The sequence below is a fragment of the Trichosurus vulpecula genome, chromosome 8 (genome assembly GCF_011100635.1).
Source record: "Trichosurus vulpecula isolate mTriVul1 chromosome 8, mTriVul1.pri, whole genome shotgun sequence".
Classification (NCBI taxonomy): Eukaryota; Metazoa; Chordata; class Mammalia; order Diprotodontia; family Phalangeridae; genus Trichosurus; species Trichosurus vulpecula.
Window position 1 is genome coordinate 126,453,657 of NC_050580.1, and position 22,175 is coordinate 126,475,831.

The window sequence follows — 22,175 nt, forward strand, 5'->3', positions numbered from 1 at the left end:
GATGCATCATAGCCGGGAGTTAAAGCAAACAGATTCCATTTTTCACCTTTTTCACATTCCAAGCCTGGGTTTGTTGATTATAATTTATGAACAAAATGAGTCTGCTTAAGCCTTATGAACCTATGAAATTGCTAAGCAGTGACTTAAAATTATCTGTATGATGTTTCCTTTGATGACTCTCCCCCATTATAAGACCCAAGTTTGGAGTCTTAGAGATGGAAAAGTCATTAGAGATCTTCTAATACAACCACTTCAATTTACAGACAAGGAAACTGAGGTATAAGGAGGTTATACAAATTACCAGCACAGCACAGTAAGACAGAGAGTAAGCATTTAATAAATGCTTTTAACTGACTGTGAATCCCAACTTTATGTGTTAAAAACTGAGCTGTGAATGTAAGTCTCCTAATTTTGCCCAGTGTTCTTTCCCAAAGAGTTTGGAAATCTGCAAAATCTTGTTCTGTTTTTAGTTTTATTACAAATCATTCCCTGGCCTTTGGTGAAATAATTAACTCTTTGTACCCATCTCTTAATATGTCTTAGGAAGTAACATTCCTTCTCACTTTAACCTTTGTGTTGGTCATGAATGCCAGACAAAGCTCAGTTTACCCCTTTAGGTAAATTTTTCTTTGAATTAAGCTTCTGTCAAGAACCTGGATCAGCCTCTCCACTAGCTGATACCTGCTTCACTATTGCCAAGCTCCATATCTGTAATTTGCCAAAGGGAAGTTTATCTAAAGAAAAGTAAAACCAATACCAAAAAAGATCATATGCAAACAAGTCAGTTACAGTAGTCCAAAGTTTTATGCTTCTTCACAGTGAACATTTCCCAACATCCGTTTGAGTCCTCGGGAAGTTACCATTCAAATAAAGGTTTATGGTATATTTTCCAGGCCTGAACCGGAATAATTGAAATGTCAAAGCCTACCTTACTGCTGTTGAGGTGCATGGGCTATGTTTCTTCTCCTTTCTACTTAGGTCCTTTCTACATAGACACCTGGAATATTAATAAAGTAAGTCTAGGGGTTTCTCTCCTGATTTGACTAATTATTCTTCTCTTATCAAGAGATCCTCACTTTTAGAAACCAGGTACTATATTGGGGAGTTCCCTATTAAGGCTGCCTCATTTACTTTCAGCTCTGTCATTTCTTTTTCTTTCTTTCTTTCCTTTTTTTTTTTTTTTTTTTGGAGTGGGGAAGGCAGGGCAATTCAGGTTAAGCTAGCAAAAATGTCAAGTATCTGAGGCCAAATCTGAACTCAGGTCCTCCTGATTCCAGGGCTGATGCTCTACTCACTGCATAACCTAGCTGCCCCAGCTTTGTCATTTCTGGATGCACAGAGGATCACTTAGGCAGGCACACACTCATTGTTTCTTTCTTCTGGGTAATAATAAGAATAATTAGGATAATTTTATATAGCATGTTCCAAGTGCTTTCCAAATACTATCCAATTCAATCCACTCAATAATCTTGGGAGGTGGGTGATATTATTATTATTAGCATTTTACATGTGAGGTAACCAAAAAAAAAAAACCAGAAGCTGAGTGACTTTCTAGATTTTATGTGAAATCTTCCTGACTTCAAGCACGGTACTCTATGTATTGAGTCACTTAGCTGCACCGCCGAAAGATACCTGCCTTCACCTTTAAAGCAATTTCCTTCCATTTTCTATAGTGTCCCCGTATAGGTGGATTCAAACTTCTTCCCAACCCAGATAAACTTTCAACCTCTATGTAGGAATATCATAATCCCTTCCCACCTGATCCGATCCAATCCAATCCTATCTAGTACAATTCAAACATTTATTAATTGCTTACTATGTACAATGCCTGTTGGAGGCTTGCAGATAAAAATACAAAATGAGTGATTCCTTGCTATCAGGGAGCTTAGCTTCTACCAGTATACTCCCCAAAGGATTGCTTCCCACTTGTCCAGAACTGCAACTATTCCATACATTTTTTTCACATTAGTGATTAGGGAGGCATTGACAAATTAATTAAAACCCACCGAGGTAATAGTGGGATAGCAGTTATTATACCAGAGGGAAACTAAGGCATAGAACATTGATTTACCAGAAGTCACACAGAGAATGACAGGTTTATTAACAGAATGCTAATGTTGAAAACTCCCATTTTGGATGTGTCTAATGTGTTCTAAACTCCAATCAGTGCCTTTGGAAAGGACTTTGAATTGAGAATCAAGACATTGTTGGTTACCTTAGAGAATGCAGCTTACATAGAGTGGTGAAACCACAAACCAGATCACAAGGCATGGAAGTAAAGAGTATAAGTAAAGATTCTTAACTTTGTTTTATGACATGGCCCCTTTTTCAGAAGAATGTTACTGTTTAAAGATAATTGAGGGAAATATGAAATTTCACTTAGGGATTAGTGAAAATAAAAATTTAAATTGCCTTCAGTTCATGGACATTCAGAAATGTAAACATAGATCCACAGGTTAAAGAATCTTGGTGTAGATGATTTTTTTCTAAGAGTTCACAGTGAAAGGGAGGAGTGATCATACTGCAGCTTGAAGAAGTAGTAAAGGGAATATCTTTTTTTTTTTTAAAGGATAGGACTCATCTTGGCATCTTTTTAGGTAGCTTAGAAGGAATAAGTAGTTGAAAGGAGAAAAATTCAGATGTGGCGATGATTGAAGGGTAAAACTAGCATATGACAATATAAAAGGCAAGATATCACATAAGGTATGAGTAATGGTATTGAGCATTGCAAGAAGACAAGAGTGACCTCTTCCTCAAAGGTTATAGCAAAGAAGAGGTTGAATGATGGAAGGGTGTGGATGTACATGTTGAGGTGTGGAGTAAGAGAGATGAAGGAGACCAAAAAGAATGAACTCTATTTTCATTAAAGTAGTAGGAGTCTAAGTTATCTGTTTAGCAGTGGGGGAGTGGCTTAGCATGTGGTACTTGAAGAGAAAGAAACTTTGGAGTAGTTGTTGAGGACAGTGTGAAGGAAAGATATTAAAAAAAGTAAAAAAGAAAATGACTGTTATGTAGTAGTGAGAACTTATTTGGGATTAGATGAAATGAGTTCATAGTTGATCTAATTAACGTGAGCATGTGTCATCCTCCATGGAATAAGAATGGAGAAGGAGGGTGGTCTAAATGAGCCACATTTGAGGGATGATAAGATTCAGGTAGCTGAAGGACAAAGGTAAGGGGAGGAAAATGTCGAGTTTTATTGATCAGTCCTAGAGTTAAGACTGAGGTCACCTGAGACCAGAGTATGTATGATCAGCGGGGAAATTGGTTCTTTTTTCCCAGTGCACCACCTACTTGGACAAAACTGATACAGTATTTTTAGTCATTCAGGAGATGAAAACAACAGATCTTTGTACTTATTTAGCAAGAATAATGTGTTAACAGTAACAGCAACATTGTGCAATGACTAACTTTGATAAACTTAGCTCTTCTCAGCAATGCAATGATCTAAGACAATTCCGAAAAGACTCCTGATAGAAAATGTTATCCATATCCAGAGTAAGAACTATGGAGTCTGAATGCAGATCAAAGTATACTGTTTTATTTTTTTTTCTTTCTCATGGTTTTTCCCTTTTGTTCTGATTCTTCTTTCACAACATAACTAATGTGAAAATATGCTTAATATGATTTTACATGTATAGCCCATATCAGATTGCATGCTGTCTTGGGGAGGAGGGAAGGAAGCAGTGGGGGGAGAAATTTAGAACTCAAAATCTTATAAAAGTGAATGTGAAAAGTAAAAATAAATAAATAAATTTTTAAAAATTAAAAAAGAATAATATGTTAATATAAGAAGATATTAGATGGTATTCTTCTTCTTTCTAATGGCCAAACCACAGTTGAGTTTCACTCTGGCCTAGCCACATCCCTCTGGTCTGGTATTGTTCTCTCCAGCAAAAAACAACAAAAAAACCATCTGTCCTTGGGTCTCATCCATGGGGACAATGTCTCTAGATGTCTGTCTACCTAGACAGGATGGTGGTCTGTGGTCTCTTTCATCCAAGCCAAATTTATATTTGAAAGTTAATTTGAGGGTTCATTTTAGTCTTCCTGCCCTTGGAATATTTTGTAAAGTTTGGTGCAGATATCAAAAGCAGTAGTTATATCTCTGCTGTAAAAGTAAGTTCTAGCAACAATGGCACTTTCACCAGTGCAGAGAACTGGCACTTGGCTTATACCTAGCCATATCACACTCATTCAGTGCATGCTATTTTCTGCTTACAAATATAGGGAGAAGAGGAGCTGTCAAATATATCAGAGTAGAGAAAACACAAATAGACAGATGCAAAATCTTGAAAGAGAAGAAATAGTGGTCATAAAATCAGAATGGGTATTCATCAGCTATTATATCTTCCCTCCCCCCTCCTCTTATAAAGGCATATACATATAGATATAATAGATATAGATATGAACAGGCAATTCTCTGATGAAGAAATCAAAACAATTTACAGTCATATGAAAAATGCTCTAAATCATTATTGATTGGAGAAATGCAAATTACAACAACCTTGAGATATCATTTTATGCCTATCTGGTTGGCTAAAATGATTGAAAAGAAAAGCAACAAATGTTGAAGAGGATGTGGAAAAATTGGAACACTAATTTATTGGTGTTGGAACTATGAACTGATTCAACCATTTTGGAGAGCAATCTGGTATTATGCCCAAAGAGTTATTGAACTATCTATATACCCTTTAACCCGGCAATAACAGTACTAGGTCCATTTCCAAAGATGATTAGGGGGAAAGGAAAAAAATTTCTATATTCTAAAATATTTGTAGCAGCTCTTTTTGTGCTGGCAAAAATTGGAAATGGATGGGATGTCCATCAATTGGGGAATAGCTGAATGAGTTGCAGGATATCGTTGTGATAAAATACTACTGTATAATAAGAAATGATGAGCTCATTGATTCTAGAAAAACATAGATAGACTTGGATGAAATAATGAAGAGTGAAATGAGCAGAACCAAGAGAACACTGTATACAGTAACAGCAATATTATTTTAAGAATGACTTTGAGTGGATAATTTATTTTGACTATTATAAATACCTAGATTAATTACAAAGGACCTATAAAGGAGGATGCTATCTGCATCCAGAGAAAGAGTAGATAAACAGAAAGATGTGTAGAATGATTATATATATATATGCATATAAAGCTATGTATGTATTTATGTATGCATGCATGTATATATGTATGTATATGTGCACATATTTGTGTCTAATGGTATCCATCTCTAGGCTTGGGGAAGTAAGAAAAAAGAAAAAAAAAGAAAGTGACATGAAAACTACATACACACATATTTAAAATAGTAAGTTGTATGTAATAGATCTGCAGTTTGCAATAATCTTTGTTTAATCCTACTATATTATGGAAATGAGTGTTTTATTTCATAAATTAAAAACAAAATAAAATTTAAAAAATAAAATAAATATAGTTGCTTAAAGTATGCTTGCACTAAATACATGACCACTTACCCTTGAGTCATTAGAGTAAGTTATTATTTAATAGACATGGTGTTTTCACAATAACACCAATTAGAGAATCATATGACCAGTGGAGCTCCTTACTTGTGAATTTGTCATTTTGCTTCTTATGTACTTGTGTGAATTGGTATAGCTCTCTGAGAACTTGTCTATTTGTATCTGATTAAAAGGAGCTATGTCTCCTTTGTGTATTGCTGTGGAAAATCAGGATTCTTGGAAGGGAATTCATTGGTTTCTGTCTATGTATATAGAAATAAGAAAAAAACTAACCTGATGAAAAGTGTCAGATAATACTGATGAAACTTGGATCTATATTAAGTTAAATTTGCTCTTATCTGAGAGAGTATCTTCAATATACCACTTCTTTCTCCTAATTACATATGACATCTATAGAAGAAGCCAGTGCCCTCACATTTATTCACAGAACCTCTATACAAGGGCAGTTTTGACATTCTAGATAAAAGATTCACACAAATCTGAGACGGAGGAAGAACCACTGATGTTTTGATGTTAGGTCTGCCTGTCAGATTCATCCATCACTAGTCTCCTATGGCTCAGCTCTGTCTACCATTTTCAGTGCTAGTGGTTGATGATATTCAGAAGCTGAAAAGGACAAAAGTTGATTTAAAAACAAAGCAAAACACCTCTTGCTGAGTTTTCCAGTCTTGTGGTTGGAAATCTTTTGTTTATATTTGTAAACTAAGTGAATTTGACACAGAAGTCACCAAGAGGGAATAAATTTGGAACATTGAAATGCCATTTTTACAGTCACATTTCTAATCTTAACTGCCCTTTAAAGCCTATATAAAACCACCTCCTTAAGTTCAGCTGCATTCTGGACTCAATATAGCAATATTAGCAATACCATAGCACGACAGGAACAAGATTTCATTTTTAGTCAAAGTTGACACTAGCTAAAAACTAACATGCACTCTTTATGTTACCTTAAACTCTCTCCTTACAGAGATGCCGATACCTCTCAGAAAATCTAGAAATATGTTCCAGTTAGAAAGGATTGTGCTGACATATTCTATATGGTGGATTGGCTCTCTATGCTCTATTTATGTTTTGAGAGGAAGGTGGCCTAGACAAGGAGGGCATTGTGCTTCGTCTGTTACCTTTGCTTTCATCTACTCCCACAACAGTCAAAAGAGGAAGAACGTCAGATGCTGGTGACTCCAAGAGTTCAAGAAGGTTAAGGAGGAGCAGTATGTGGCTGAAGTTGTGAAAGGCTGCCTGTGGTACGATCTACTGTTGAGTTTGGGTCACCCAATTGTAGTAAGGACATTGCAAAATGGTAGGAAAGAAATCAGCATGGTGCGGGGTTTTGAAATAATCCTAAATAAGGAATAGTTGAAGGAATTAGAGATGTTTATCTGCAACAAGAGAATACCTAGTGGCAGGCATGACAACTTATTTAAAATTATTGAATAGCTGCTATATAGAAGAGAGATTAGACTTAGTATGTTATTCCTAGAGTTAACAATTGGGGACAATGTATAGAAATCACAGAGAGGCAGATTTAACTACCATGTATGATTTTTTTTTTCTCAGAGACATCCCAAAATAAAATGAACTCTCTTAGGATGTAGTGGTTTTCTTGTCATTCTCAGTCTTCAAGCACAAGTTGAGTGACCGACCACTCATCTGATATGTTGGAGATAGGATTCCTCTTCAGGTATATCTTGGAGGAGATGCCATCTGAAGTTTCTTCCAACTCTGAGAATGTGATACTATTGAGACTGTTTAGAATCATCAAGATATAACTTCAAAGTTGGCTAAATGGTTAGAGGAGGAAGTGAAGAAGGAGAGTCAGAACTTGCATAGAGAACTGAAAGAAGAGTTAGATATATGGTAGGAGTGTGGGAAAGAGAGAATGCTTTCAAAACTTCAAGCTTTCCCTATCTACTGGTTCCTTCTCTATTGCTTTCATACCTGCCCACTTCTCTCCCACCCAAAAACAAAAAACAAAACACCATCATTAAACTAGATCATCCCTTCCAAATCATTCTGTATCTCTCATTTTCTCAGGAAAAATCCCTAGAAAGGTTGTGTTCACTTGTTGCTTCTGCCTCCCCTCTCGCTTACTCCTCAGCCTTTAGAAATCTGGCTTTCAACCTCATCAATAAATCAAAACTGCTCTCTCCAAAGTTATCCATCAACTATTAATTGCCAAAGCTTACAATCATTTTTTCAGTCCTCATCATTCTTGTCTTGTATTCTGCTTTTGATGCTGTTGACCAGACTCTATTCTGGGTTTTCATGATGCTATATTAGCTTAGATTTCATCATTTCCAAATGATTGATCACTCTTTCTCCAACTCCTTTCCTGGCTGACCATCCACATCACATCTAACTGTGGATATTCATCAGGGCTCTGTCCCAGATTCTTTTTATTAATAACCTTAGATGCTTTTGTGTATTTAACTATCATCTCTATGCAAATGTCTCCCAGATCTTTATATTCACCCCCAGTCTATACCCTCAGCTTTAGTCCTACATTACCAGATACCTTTCAGGCATTTCCAAGTGAATATTCAAGTACAACCCAAATTTAAAGTGTCCAAAACACAACTCATGATCCCTCCCCCCCCAATCTAACTTCCTTTCAAACATCTATGTTTTCTGTCAGATATGCTACTTTCCTTCCTATTTCCCTACCCGAGCATTATCTTTGATTTTTACTTTCACTCCACATATCCACTCAAATTGCCACATCCCACCATTTGTACTCACCAGATCTCTTACATTTACCCTTTTTTCTGTTCTCATGCAATTATCACTTTAATCTAATCCCCCATGAATTTGGTCTACATTATTATACTGTACTAATTGATCTCTCATTTCAAATCTAGACCACATCATTGCTACCATAGTCATTTTCCATAAGTGCAAAATTGACCATGTAACTCCACTACTCAATCAACTCCAGTGGTTCCCTACTCTAGGATAAAATATGAACTTATTAGTTTAACTTTTAAAATCTTTCTTGATCTTCCTTCCATTCATCCTTCTATCCACATTGTATATTACTCACCTCCTTGCACATTGTGATCCAGCTAGACTGTCATTTTCTGTTTATCACATGTGACCCTTCATCACCCTTCTCTATACCTTCTATTTAAACTGTATATATCTTGAATGTACCTAGTTACTTGTATCTATCTTCATTGCTTGGCACAAAGTAAGCAATTAATTTTTGTTATTGTTGAATAATTGATTATGCAATTCCATTAACCTTGTTCAAGATTAAAACACTTGAACAATTTCTATTAGCAGCTTACTGTCATTATCTTTTTTTCTAGAGTATACTGGGTGTTCAAGGAGGACTAGCATCATTGGTGTTAGGACTTGCTGAACACTTGAGGGCTGCTGATCCATCTCTGGTGTCTACCTGGCATTCAAACCTCATCTGTGGCTCCAAAAATCTATAGCACGCACAGTGGCCACACCCCAGCAAGTCCATCTGCAGATGGGCTAAACTAGGTTGAGGGTAACTAACAGGCCTCAAACCTGTCGGTGAGAAAGGGGTTACCTACCCAAAGCATGGGAAGACTTTCTTCTGCAGAATGGGTGAATGAGAACAATTTGTCCCAAGGGCCATGAAGGTGGCTGAATCAGGCACTATAGCATGCTTAGAGTCTGGTCAGACTTTAAAGAAAACAAGGTCATGCACTGCTTCCAGGGCCATGGCCAATCATCTTGACTTTTGCCCTGCCACTGGACTTCAGTGACTCAGGAAGAGAGAATGTGATATAAATTTGTGCAATCCTGTCTCACTTAAATCTAATTCACACAGGAGTCAAGACATCATCGGGTGATGTCATTGGTCCTCTTCTAAAATGAAGGACAAACAATAACAAAATCTACAGGAATTTCCTATAGGCCATGCCCCCAAAAGGTTACTCTTGCTCTATGAAACTCAATAGGAACAGAGCTGGGGAAGAATTTGAAGTTATAGTACTCTGAATCTTATCTCTGACACCAACAACCTTTACAAAAGGAGGCAAAACTCTTTATCTCTTTGGGCTAGTTTCCTCATCTATAAAATGAAAGGGTTAGATTTAATGACCTCTGAGCTCACTTCCAGGTCTATGCCCATGCTTCTGTAAACCTTTTTATTTCAGACTCTTCAGTCTATGATACTTAAGTCATGTTATTTCCTTTAGTCTCTCCCTTCTAGACTTTTGGAGGAATAATAACCTTTCTTTTTTAAAAAACAAAAAGTTCTCTCTGGCTCCTTTTCCTGTTTCTGGCTTTGTCTTTTTTTTTTTTGTCTTTCCATATCTAATCATCCTTGTCTCATTCTTCTCTGAGACCATTTTCATAGATTGACTTCTCCACCCTGAAATTGTTCTTTCTATCTTCTTACCATTTTTAAACCAATGAACTTCACCTATTCATAGCTCTACTACTTAAGCATCACTCATTCGTGTGGTCCAACTGAAATGTGCTCAGGTGTGGTAAAAAAAGCATTGAACTTTTTTTTATTTTTCATCAGCTGCTCTGCTTGGCTTCAAGGCCAGGAACATGATCTATCCCCCAATCTACCCAGGAGAGTCGATCACTTGAAATCTCATCACCAGAACAATGACTCAAGTTTTGATACTTACTTTCTCAACTTACCCCCAGTTGCCACTCCTCTCTGAGTGGAGGGCTGGAGGGCAGAGCACCTTACTACTCCCAAAGCCTTAGTTTATAGAAGCTTCACAACCTTCCTAGTAACTCCATTTTCTACCAGCTACTCTTCTTGGCTTTGATTCCATTGAACGACATGCCCCCACACAAGGTAGTCCTTTTTACTTCATCTCCCCTTGCTGTTTTTCAGCCTCCTTTTCTGCATTATCTTCACCTACTAGATTGTAAACTTTTGGAGGGAAAGGACTCTCTTTTTCTTATCTATATCTCCAGAGCTTAGCTTAGTACCTGGCCCAAGTAGGCACTTAATAGATTTATATTTAATTGAATTGGATTTTGGAAACCTAGATTCAAACCTTAATCTGATATTTATAAGCTTGTTGACCTTAGGCAAGCCATTTAACCTCACTGAGAAATAATACAACTTGTGTAGCATACACTCTGTTCTTTCCATGCCCATCCCCCCTAACACAGGAAGATTGTGTCTCCAGAACTTAACTACTGGACCCAGATGGCTCTGGAGGAGAAAATGAGGCTAATGACTTTGCATAGACCTCCCTCCCTCTCTCAAAGCAAAGTCATTTGCAAGTCATGTCATCATTTCCCTGATATTATGATCCTCTTGGAGAATGAAGGACAAACCACACAACCACAACTACATTCTGTTAGGTTTCAAAGAATATACTGGAGGCGTTGTGGGGTGGGGTATAGTTCTAAAACTATAGTTCATGAGTCATCACTTATATATTCCACCATAGATTATCCATTGATATCTATTGGTCAGTCAGGTTTCAAAGAATATACTGGAGGCGTTGTGGGGTGGGGTATAGTTCTAAAACTATAGTTCATGAGTCATCACTTATATATTCCACCATAGATTATCCATTGATATCTATTGGTCAGTCAGATGTAATTAGCTTTTAGAAAGACCTATTTATTGCAGTACTATATTCAGTACTAGACTACTCCTCCTGCTAGTATGTAATCAACTCTTCCAATAGTATACAAAGAATCCAAGGGAAAGTGGGCTAAAGTTCAAAGCATATAGCAAAGGGAGTAACTCACATATTCTTGTTGCTAGAAATATTTTCTCTTTTTCTTAAGTTACTCATGCTGTTAGACATGTTTCTGCTGAGGTCCTTGTAGAGTCTTGAACCTGCCTTTTTGTCATGTCCACTATGTCCATGCCATCTAATGAAGATACTATGATAAGTCAATACTGTCCTGAGGCGATAACTTGGAAAACAATGAAAAAGTCTAAATACCCTGACCCACAACGTTCACAAGATCCTCCTATGGGGCAAAAAATAGAGGAGTCTGAGGTTAAGGTCAAGGCACTATCCTTTTCCACCTTCAGGTAATTCCACTCTAAGCTGCTATGTGCTTGAATCACAAATTCTAAATTAGTTCACCGGTTTTATACCATTTCATAGGGTAAAAGAAGGCCCACAACCAATCCAAATAGACTTCCTATCACTTCTAGGAACATGGCCAAGCCTTATTTACAAGTAGTCCGTGCTTCTAACTGATTGATTCAATAAGCATGTTTTTAGCTGGTTGTGAAGAATGTAACTCCCAACCCCCTTTATTTTTCCTCTGTTGTAATGAATAAAGATTTAGCTTTGGAGTTAGGAAGACTTGAGTTCAAAACCTGCCTTGATACATAGTGATTTTGTGACCACTCTAAGTGCCTCAGGAAACTTCTCTAAGGCTATAACTTCAAAAAAATATAGTCTGTATTAATACAGTCAATTTCTTCAGTAGGAGTTCTCTACAAGGATGAAATTCTGCTTCCTCTCCCTCCATATTAATACTACCATATTCACAAAGTTTTTGTAAAGCGCTTATAAAGAGTAAAGCACTATATAAATGTAAATTACCATTCTCATGATTCTATAATACACTCATTCAGAGATTAACAATGAACATTTGAGGATCAAAGGCAATCCTCTTTGACTTCTATTAAATAAATATTTTAAATAATTTTATTACCCTATATTTATATTTTAATGTAGATTTTTCCTACTTTGGGTGTAATACCTCAATTTACTGACCCTTAAGGGTAGAAAAATTTTTGCAACAGAGATATATATATATTGATTAGATTACAAAAGGAAAATAATCACTGTACATTTCTCTGTCAATTTTTCACCATGTGATCTTGGATAGATTTGATAACTTAGATAAATTCTTATTGGCTTGGCTTCATTGGTTGCCTAACTGATATTAATCTATTTGTCAATGTTTTGAATCTCAAACAGAGTTATTTGGCTTCACATATTAACACTATACACATCTTACCAATCCTATCCATTAGAAATAATCAACCTCATTCATTAGAGTGTTTAAGAATCCTCCCTTCTACATATGTATAGTGTAATTATACACTTATGCATTTTTGTGCTTTTATACTCATTTCTTGTAGGCAAACTGTGCCAGGACTTCTCAGTAGCTCCATAACTCTTCAGTTTCAAGGTTGATGTGAAGTCTGGAAACATCCATCTCTCAGGATGAAGCCTTAGTCGTCTGAGCTCTGAGAAAGGAAAACAAAGTAGAACAGGAAACCAGGTACGGGATATTTATGCTCAGGTTTATCCAAGCAAGTCTATGTACTCTCTATCATGTATACATAGCCCATATAACAACTTCTGGAGAAGAAAGAGAAGAAAGAGATTCTCGTTTCCCTTTTCATTTGAAGTTTGAGAGAAAGCTATCAAAATACTGTGCCACACATTTAAAAGAAGTGGAGAGAATGAGAGCAGAAATTTTTAAAGTTCCTTTTGAAGTTCATTGCATGAATGGCTCTTCATGGCTCTTTGGCTGATCCTCTTTGGCCCACCTTCCCCTGACTCCCATTATGGGGATTAAAAGATCAACTAGTAACTTCTGGTCAAGGATTCCCTTTAGCAAAGATTAGAACACTGTAAAAAAAAAAAAAAAAAGAAAAAGCTCCAAGAGTGCGTACTTATCTCCCTCAGCCCTTTTATACGTATACGTACATATACATGTACATGTACATGTACACATACATATACATATACACACATATACATACACATACACATGCACATGCACATATACATATGTTATACTTATTCTATCAAAGAGCACATATATGGTCATGTCTACATATGTTATTGTATACCAAATGAAAGGGTGAAGGGGTGACTAATGTCATGTAGAAAAAAAATTTGAAATCCATTAAAAATAAAGTTCCACTTCGTATTTTTGTTGCAAAGTTTGTTTCAATTAACTATCTTCTTCTGTATTGTTTGTATCTACCTGTGATTGTCAATATATTTTAATTTTGCCGATGTTTTAAATTTCCTCACAATGTACATATGTTTCATGACAACAACAACAATAATTCTCCACAGAAAAAAATATCAAACATAAGCCTATCAAGGAGAAAGTTGAAACTAACAAGCAACCCTAAAGTCAGATTTTAATAGGATGAACATATTTAAGGCAATTAAAATATTCACATTAATTGTCTTAAGTTTTACTTTTGACCCAGGTAAACGAACACCAATGAATCCAGAAGGTATCAAAACAAAAACCCATGGAAAGTTATCAAAACCCAGGGTTATCATCCCAAGGCAGTTAAAAAAGATGAATATTTCCACGGTGCACATATGTTCTCAAAAGACATGATAGCTTATAATTTTGCAAAAGTTTCTTCTGAAAGGCTCAAACAACTTCACAATCATTAAGGCTCATAATAGGTATAGACCAATGGATTTTTAAAAAATAATTGTAACTGCAAGTGGCTTAACTCCAGATGCAACCTATAATACAGCTAAGTTCAAGAGTTGAATCAAAAGACGATCTATGGGTGACATTCACATGAATTCAACTAACATTGTATTGACAAAGCAGCAGTGAACAAATGGCAGAGTCATACAGTTTTATTTATAGATAATGGCATTTATGACAGCATTTCAGGATCAGGCCATTACCAGGAGAAATTTTGGAAAAGTTAACCATAAAGCAGCTGGATTTTTTCATTATTACGTATGATACAATGAAATGCTAGAAATTATGCATTGTATAATTGCAAGTAGCCAAAATTTAACGTATATCAGAAAGCTAGAAAGAACCAGGTAACTTAAATTACACCCCAAAAACATACTTAGCTTTAGAAACTAAGAGCAACAAATGCTTGTATTATAAATGCAAACCCCCAATATCCTGGAGAATACAACAAAAAAGGAATACTAGAACAGGAGCCTCATTAGAGACAAGACTATTGTCTGCAACCATCCAGACACAACATGGATCTATAAAAATTTAAAAGCAATATTTTTGATTCATGACAGTGAATACTCATAAGCTACAAACTACATAAAATGAACATGTTTCAAAATATAGAGACTTGATGGTAGAAATTAAAAGCATATGGGATAGTACGACATACATATCATCTCTATTACTCTATCTGCTATTGGAATTGTCCCAAAGATGCTGAAAGCCTGAAGAATGTGATCTTACATCTTACATCACAGCATGTTTATTCAATTGGAAAAAATCATTGTATCCATTTGAGCAAATAGTCCATATTAAATATAAAATAATAATAGCAGCATAGCAACTTGTCCTTAAATTATTTCTATCTAAATCCCCTTTCAAAAAAGACGAGAATAAGACCAAACAGTAATTATAAACATAGTGCGTTCATGTTTAGGGGAAAAACATTTAAAAACCACTTTATATATTTCAATACCTTGCAGTAATCAGTTTAAGTAACTGGTCTCTGGTAATATAAGAAGTAAGGGTCACAGGCAAAGCTAGAATTCAAGTCATCTGTGTCTAAAGCAAGATTTCTAACCATTATAGGACAATACTATAGATAACACAGTCATTCTTTACAGCAGAAATGTAAACAGAGCCTTACCTTAGTTCATTTATTTCCCTATCAATTACTACTACAGCACTACTCCCTATATAGACTGATAGCTGTTAGTCATAACTTATAGAAGTTCATGCATATAAGTATATTTACGTCTGTTTTGCTTAGAACTATCAAGGGTCATTTCTCCCATTTAACTTATCCTGAGATGCACTATGATATAGTGAAGAACACACTAGTCTTGGAAGTCAAAAAGGCCTGAATCCCATGTCAGACACTGAATAGCTCTGTGAGTCTGCCAATTTATTGGTATGCTTCCGTGTCTTCATTTGTAAGGTTGTTGTGGGGATAAAATAATATTTATAAAGCATTTTGCAAATATTAAAGTGTTGAATGCCAGCTATCACTATCCTCATTATCAACTCATTTCTGTACAGGAAATAAGAGAAGTAATGATACACCATTTCCAAGGCAGTTCTCTGCATTTATTCTAAGTACTCACATGCCCTAGCTTGTAAACATGATACCAATATTTTTCTCACTAGCTAAAGTAGTCACCAAGGAATTTAATGGATTAGTTTGAGTTTGTGGCAGGATTTTATCCTGGAGAACACGCAGGAGTACCAGAAATGGAAAGGGAGGCTATTTCTAAGGTGATTGAAAACAGAAGGCTTTGGTGGTATAGGAGGGTGGAGGAGGTTGTGAGTGCCAAAGCAGTGGCTACCTGCTATAGATGTTAGTACTAAAAGGGATCACAGTAATTATATAATCCAACCTCCTCATTTTGTAGAAGAGGAAACTAAGGACTCTAAAGGTGAATTTGATCTGCCTAAGGGTTGAAAAATGGTAGGGAAAGAGTATTGTATTCAGAGTCAGAAGCCCTAAATTTGAATTCCAGCTATGATTTATGTTAACTATGGCAAGTCATTTCATTCATTCTTTTTATTTTGGAGGGGGGAGGGCAAGGCAATTGGGGTTAAGTGACTTGCCAAATTCACACAGCTAGTAAGTGTCAAGTGTCTGAGGTAGCATTTGAACTCAGGTCCTCCTGACTTCAGGGCCGGTGCTCTATTCACTGCATCACCTAGCTGCTCTTCATTCATTCTTATATTCAAAAAATACATGAAACACTTACTGTGTCCCACCCTTCCCCACACTCCCAGTCTGTTTTCTTCTTTGTAAAGTGAAGGTGGTTGAAGTAGATAATTTGAGTTATCTTCTAATTATAAATCCTATGACCTAGATTTTTTTGCTTAAGATCTCATGGAGAATATAGCTGGTTAGAGAAAGGCAGTCATATACTAGCACAGGTCTATAAATATTTTAGTGGCCTATGATGATAATTGTAGGGTTTAACCAAGTGGGGAAAAAAGGAAAAGTTTGGGAGGAATAGCTTGAGCAAAGTATGAAGGTGAAAACAACCTTTAAATTACTTTCCTGTGTTATATAAGGCTTATTCGTGCTCTAATTGCAAGGACATAGTTCCCATATCCCCCCTCTTCCCTCTGTATCACTCTGCTCCATGAATTCATTCCCCAATTCCCTACCCTACCATTACATTTCTAGCACCTTTCAGGCCAGAAAGGGGTGTTGACTAAGAAGAAATTCATTTAACCTCCTGGACCCTGTATTCTTCTGATACAAACGCTAGGATAATACTATTCTTTGCCTCCCAGGAACATTGTGAAGGTTAATGAGAAAATGAGCCTGATCCTTCTAGTGAGAATCATGGTGCTCACTTTGGAAAGGTGAGTTCACTCTTTCGGGTCAGTAGTTCACAGCTGCCTGCTATGAGCACTGCTAAGCTACAATCACACATTTGATGAGATAATGGATGGAAAACATTTTGAAAAAAGATGAAGCATGATATTTGGCCTATTATTATTTTGTGTGTTCTTTTCATAATTCAGAGCTATTTAATGCAAAATTATATCAGTTTGGAGACAATCTAATCCTACTCCCCCTCACCTTAGAGATGAGGAAACAGACTTTTAAAGAAGTGAATTGACCAAATTAATGGTAAAGCATGAACTCAGATGTTCTTACTGCCCGTTCAAAGCTGTATCTAGTATATCTTACTGCCTCATTGATTTGGTAACTAATGATATTACATACTGGCTCTGTAACTCTAGGTAAGTCTCAACCTATCAGTGCTCAAGGAAACTCTCTAAGAGAGAAAAGAATGACAGCTTGCAATGGTCAATAGAGTTTTCTCATCTGAGAATTCCCTATGTCAATGAAATGAGAGATCCAGTCTCTCTCTCCTTTTTAATTAATTAATTTATTTAATTTTAGTTTTCAACATTCACTTCCACAAGATTTTGAGTTCCAAATTTTTTACCCATCTCTCCTCTCCTTATCCCATGATGGCATGCAATTTGATGTAGGCTCTACACATATATTCATATTAAACATATTTTCACATTAGTCGTGTTGTAAAGAAGAATCAGAACCAAAGGGAGAATCAACAAGAAAGAGGAAACAAACAAAAAAAACATATAAAAGGAGAGAGAGCATATACTATGCTCTGATCTGCATTCAGACTCCATAGTTCTTTTTCTGGATGTGAACAGGATTTTCCATCACATGACTTTTGCAGTTGTCTTAGATCCTTTCATTGCTAAGAAGAGATAAGTCTATCAAAGTTGATTGTCACACAATGTTGCTGTTACTGTATACAATGTTCTCTTGGTTCTGCTCATTTAACTCAGCTATAAATATTTTTGTGCATATAGGTCCTTTTCCCATTTTTATGATCCCTTTGGGATACAGTCCTAGAAGTGGTATCACTGGGTCAAAGGGCATGCACATTTTTATAGCCCTTGGGACATAATTCCAAATTGCTCTCTAGAATGGTTGGATCAGTTCATAACTCCACCAACAATGCATTTGTGTTCTAATTCTCCTATGTATTCCCCAACATTTATCAATTTCCTGTTTTGTCATGTTAGCCAATCTGACAGAAGTGGTACCTCAGAGATGTTTTCATTTGCATTTTTCTAATCAAAAGTGATTTAAAACATTTTTTCATATGACTATAATTTTAATTTCTTCATCTGAAAACTGCCTATTCAGATTCTTTGACCATTTATCAATTGGCGAATGAATGGTGCCCTTATAAATTTGACTCAGTACTCTATTTTAGTAATGAGTCCTATATCAGAGATACTGAGTGTAAAAATTGTTTCCCAGTTTTTTTTTTATTTCCCTCCTAATTGTGGTTGCATTGGCTTTGTTTGTGCAAGAACTTTTCAATTTGACATAATCAAAATTATCCATTTTGCATTTCATAATATTTTGTATCTTTTGTTTGGCTGTAAATTCTTCTGCTCTCCATAAATCTGACAGGTAAACAATTCCTTGCTCTCCTAGTTTGCGTATAGTATCAGCCTTCATATCTAAATCATGTACCCATTTTGACTGTATTTTGGTATATGGTGTAAGAAGTTGGTTTATCCCTAATTTCTGCCATACTGTTTTGCAGTTTTCCCAGTGGTTTTTGTCAAATAGTGGGTTCTTATTCCAGAAGCTGGAGTCTTTGGATTTATCAAACAGTAGATTACTAGAGTCATTGATTACATTCTCTTGTGTTCCTAACCTATTTCACTGCTATCCCACTCTATTTCTTAGCCTGTACCCAGTAGTTCTGATGATTGCTGCTTTATATTACACTTAAGATCTGGCATGGCTAGGCCAAATTCCCTAGCATTTCTTTCAATTAAGTCCCTTGATATTCTGGACCTTTTGTTCTCCCAGATAAATTTTGTCTAGTTCTAGAAAATATTTTTTGGTAGGTTGATTTGTATGGCAATGAATAAGTAAATTAATTTAGGTAGAGTTGTCATTTTTATTATATTAGCTCAGCCTACCTATGAGCAACTGATGTTTTTACAATTATTTAGATCTAATCTTATTTATATGAAAAGTGTCTTGTAATTGTGTTCATATAGTCCCTGGGTTTGTTTTGGCAGGTAGACTCCCTGATATTTTATAATGTCTACAGTACCTTTAAATGGAATTTCAATTTCTATCTCTTGCTGTTGGACTTTGTTAGTAATATATAGAAAGGCAGATTATTTAAATTTATTACATATTTTATATCCTGCAACTTTGCTAAAGATATTTATTATTTCAAGTAGTGTTTTAATTGATTATCTAGGATTCTCTAAGTATATCATCATATTATCTTCAAAGAGTGTTAACTTAGTTTCTTCTTTGCCTATTTTAATTCCTTCAATTTCTTTTTCTTCTCTTATTGCTAAAGCTGACATTTCTATTACCATATTGTATAGCAGTAGTAATAATGGACATCCTTGTTTCAACCCTGATCTTATTGGAAATGCATCTAGCTTAACCCCATTACATATAATGCTCGCTGATGGTTTTAGGTAGATGCTACTTATCATTTTAAGGGAGGCTCCATTTATTCCTATACTCTTTAGTGTTCTTAATAGGAATGGGTGTTGTATTTTGTCAAAAGTTTTTTTCTGCGTCTATTGAGATAATCATATGGTTTCTGTTATTTTGTTGCTGATGTGATCAATTATGCTGATAGTTTTACTAGTACTGAACTGGCCTTGCTTTCCTAATATAAATACTACCCGTTCAAAGTGCATGATTCTCATGTTAAGTAGCTATAATATTTTTGCTAATATTTGATTTAAAATTGTTGCATCTCTGTTCATTAGGAAAATTGGTCTACAATTTTCTTTCTCTATTTTGGCTCTTCCCGGTTTAGGTATCAACACCATATTTTATCATAAAAAGAATTTTTTAGGACTCCTTGTTTGCCAATTTTCCCAAATGGTTTATATAGTATTGGAATTAATTGTTCTTTAAGTGTTTGACAGAGTTCACTTATAAATCCATCTGGCCCTAGAGATAATTTCCTAGGGAGTAATTAATGGCTTGTTCACTTTCTTTTTCTGAGATGGGATTATTTAAGTACTCTACTTCCTCTTCTGTTAATCTGAGCAATTTATATTTTTATAAATATCAATACATTTCACTAAGATTGTCAAATTTATTAGCATACAATTGGGTAAAATAATTTTTTTTCCTTTTTTTAATTATTTTTCTCTCAATATATTCCTCTCTCATCCCTTAATTTGATTTTTTTTTAGATATCATTCCTTCATATTCAACTCACCCTGTCCCCTCTGCTTATATATATATATATATATATATATATATATATATGTGTGTGTGTGTGTGTGTGTGTATGTATATATATACATGTATGTATATGTATATGTATATTCCCTTCAGCAACCCCAATAGTGAAGTCTCATGAATTATATACATCATCTTTCCATGTAGGAATGTAAACAAAATTATTCAACTTTAGTAAGTCCCTTGTGATTTCTCTTTCTTGTTTGCCTTTTTCATGCTTCTCTTGATTCTTGTGTTTGAAAGTCAAATTTTCTATTCAGCAGTGGTCTTTTCACTGAGAAAGCTTGAAATTCCTCTATTTTATTGAAAATCCACATTTTACCTTGGAGAATGATACTCAGTTTTGCTGAGTAAGTGTTTCTTGGTTTTAATCCTAGCTCCAATGAACTCCAGAGTATCATATTCCAAGCCCTTCAATCCCTTAATGTAGAAGTTGCTAGATCTTGGATTATTCTGATTATGTTTCCACAATGCTCAAATTGTTTCTTTCTGGCTGCTTGCAATATTTTCTCCTTGATCTGGAAGCTCTGGAATTTGGTGACAATATTCCTAGGAGTTTTCTTTTTGGTGTCTTTTTCAGGAGGTGATCAGTGGATTCTTTCAATTTCTATTTTACCCTCTGGCTCTAGAATATAAGGGTAGTTTTCCTTGATAATTTCTTGAAAGATGATATCTAGGCTTTTTTTTTTTGGTCATAGCTTTCCGGTAGTCCAATAATTTTTAAAGTATCTCTCCTGGATCTATTTTCCAGGTCAGTGGTTTTTCCAATGAGATATTTCACATTGTCTTCCATTTTTTCATTCCTTTGGTTCTATTTTATAATATCTTGATTTCTCATAAAGTCACTAATTTCCACTTGCTCCAATCTAATTCTTAAGATAGTATTTTCTTCAGTGGTCTTTTGGACCTCCTTTTCCATTTGGCTAATTGTACCTTTCAAGGCATTCTTCTCCTCATTGGCTTTTTGGAGCTCTTTTGCCATTTAAGTTAGTCTATTTTTTAAGGTGTCATTTTCTTCAGTATTTTTTGGGTCTCCTTGAGCAAGTCTTTGACTTGTTTTTCATGGTTTTCTCACATCACTCATATTTCTCTTCCCAATTTTTCCTCTACTTCTCTAACTTGCTTTTCCAAATCCTTTTTGAGCTTTTCCATGGCCTGAGAACAGTTCCTGTTTTTCTTGGAGGCTTTTGATGTAGGCTCTTTGACTTTGTTGACTTCTTCTGGATCTATGTTTTGGTCTTCTTTGTCACCAAAGAAAGATTCCAAAGTCTGAGTCTGAATCTGAGTCAGTTTTCACTTCCTGGCCATGTTCCCAGCCAACTACTCGACATTTGAGCTTTTTGTCAGGATATGACTGCTTTTAAAGTAGAGAGTACTTTGTCCCAAGCTTGAGGGACTGTGCTGTTGTTTTCAGAGCTATTTCTACAGAGCAAGCTCTACCACATCAGCACTCCTCCTTCCCCAAGAACTGCCAACCTGGACATGACTCAGATCTAAGCAGGCTCTGACCTGCTCTGACCCTCCACTTAATTCCTCCCACCAGGTGGGCCTGGGGCTAGAAGGAACTGCAACTGTAGCTCTGTAAGCAGCCTCAGAGATGCACCACCTCTGCCACCCCTGGGGTGGTGGCCAAACCATGAACTCCTTTCACTCTGTCCCTGCAGTTTTTCCCACTAACCTTCTCTGTTGTCTTTGGTGTTTGTGGGTTGAGAAGTCTGGTAATTGCCACAGCTCACTGATTCAGGGAGCTACAGCCTGTTCTGCCCAGCTCCCAGTCTGGTGGGTCCAGGTGTGGCCCATGCTGGGCTCTTCTCTGCTCCGCTTCCAGCATGGTGTGATAGACCTTACCCAGTGACTGTCCAGGCTCTCCTGGGATGGTGCCCTGCTTCCCTCTGCTATTTCATGGGTTCTGCAGATCTAGAATTTGTTCAGAACCATTTTTATAGGTGTCTGGAGGGTCCTGGGGGAGAACTTTAGGCAAGTCCCTGCTTTCCAGCTGCCATCTTGGCTCTGCCCCCAATAATTTCTA